Raw genomic sequence first — 2,500 nt, 5'->3', positions numbered from 1 at the left:
GTGATAGAGAGATACAGAGAGAGAGAGAGAGAGACAGAGAGAGAGAGAGAGAGAGACAGATACAGAGACAGAGAGAGACAGACTGACAGAGAGAGAAAAAAAAGTCACACAAAGAACCATGAAATGATAAAAGCTCACGACAAAACGAAAGGACAAATGAAGAAATAAAACGACCAGAAAACCACACCAGAGAGAAAAACAACAACAACAAAAAAAAAACATCATCACCAAAGCGAAGAAGTTAAAAGGGAGTTGGCAGAGCAGGTGGCAAACATGACTCAAAGGAAGACTGGCAAAGAAAATCACAGAGTGGACACCATCAAAGAAATGGTGGAGAAATGACCTCTTGGCGAGATCGAAAAAGCTGGAAGAGTTTATACAGGATCTCGGTTTGAAGAAGCTTGGAGAGGTTAATGATAACAATAATGGTGAGGATAATAATGATAATGATACTAATAATTTTGATGTGATTATAATGATAATGATACTAATAATCTTGATGATAATCATAATGATAATAATTATAAAGACATTACTACTAATAATAACAACAATAATGATAATAATATTAACAATCATGATAATAATGATAATGGTATGGTAATAATAGTATTAGTGGTAATACTAATGCTAATAGTAATAATGATAATGATGATAATAATAATAATAACAATAATAATAATGATGATAATAATAATAATAATAATAATGGTAATAATAATGATAAGGGTAATAATAATGATAATAAAAACATAATCTATAATAATAGTAAATCTGATGATAAAATAATTAATAATATCTATTATAACACACTTAGTGTTAGGGAGTATGCCTTCTGGTGTTGCTCGTAAGTGTAATGGTATAAAAAAAGGCCGGACAATAACACACGTTTTCTTTCTGTGCTTTATTAAATGAAACGGTCCAACTGCAAACAACATAAACACATCTAAGAACATTATATAATCGTTAGTTACATGTAGACAATCTGAATAATATTCAGTATCACTATATAAAATGGCTAACAAACGTACTAGCAATATTTTCAGAAAAAAAAAAAAATGGCACCATTGCTGATGAATGTTTACTGGCAAATGATGACAACGGAAACTTAACTTTTTTTCAACAATAATTAAGAAACCACAAATATAATCTAAACATCAACGTCTTCCATTTAAAACTCAGTTTCTGGCCTTCTCCGGGTGCTGACAATATCATCAAACTGGTATTAATCCTTTAAACATACATTGTAATTTAAAATCACCGGCTGGTACACATGTTAACTCCTTACTTCTCCCACCCGTCTACAGATGGCAGCACCACCATTGGAGGGAAATTTGAATTTGCAGATTAAAGGGTTTCGGTTGTTACATCTGTAAAGAATAAAATCAATGGTGAACAGACAAATAAGAGACAACTTTAGATGTAAACATATACGTATTCACACAAAGCCAATTAAATGCGGGATTAACCCCTGCGTGTATTGCAAATATTCCTCCACTTTGCAAATAGTCTTGGCGAAACTGTGTGCTCACTTCCAGGCTTTTTACTATTGAGTTTATTTACCCCTCGTGTATATGGATTTTTCCGTATAGCGCAGTCGCTATTATTGTAATGAATACATGTGGGGAAAGGAAACTATCATTATTATTATTATTGTTATTATTGTTGATGTTGTTGTTGTTATTATTATTAATATTCATATTATCATTATTATCATTAGTAAAATTATTATCATCAATTCTACTGTTATTTTTATCATCATAATTATCTTTATTGTTATCAGAATAATTTTCATCATCATGATCGTTATTATCAATACCATCATCATTATCATGAACTTTTGTATCAGAAGTTTTAATAACATTAGCATAATATTACTCTTACTGCACCGACGAGTCTCTAACATTTACGTAAAGACCGTAAGATAGAAAGAAAGTTTTAATAGTTACAAGAAACCAATATGAAGCGCTTTTGAAAATATACTTAATATGTTTATTTTTAATTGTTTTAGTATCATTAATGGCGCAAGTTATTAAGATTCGTTTATTGTTAGATGGTATTGAAAAAATTGAAATTAATGATAGTTTATCACTTATCTTGTATATAAAGGCAATAGACTTGACGATGGTTTTGACCAAGCTCATGTCTTTTTGAGAAAGACCTCCGTCGAAACGCGTCAAATTCATCTCTTGCGTGTTTAGATATTCAGTCTCATTCATACTTTTCTTCTACATTTGTCGCTATAAACTCTGTTCAAAGATGAGGATGGTGATAATGAGGATGAATGATGATGATGATTATGATGATGATGAAAGATGATGATGATGATGATGATGATGATGATGATGATGAAAGATGATGATGATGATGATGAAAGATGGTGATGATGATAATCATCATAATAATAACAATGATTATAATGATAATGGTATAAAGATGATAACAATGATATAGTGATGACAGTGATAAGGATAATGCAGATAAAGACAACAAACACAAT

This window comes from Penaeus japonicus, unplaced genomic scaffold (assembly GCF_977035675.1).
Source record: "Penaeus japonicus unplaced genomic scaffold, GWHDUDI00000001_assembly GWHDUDI00000035, whole genome shotgun sequence".
NCBI classification, from domain to species: domain Eukaryota; kingdom Metazoa; phylum Arthropoda; class Malacostraca; order Decapoda; family Penaeidae; genus Penaeus; species Penaeus japonicus.
Note: the sequence above shows the minus strand (reverse complement) of the source record.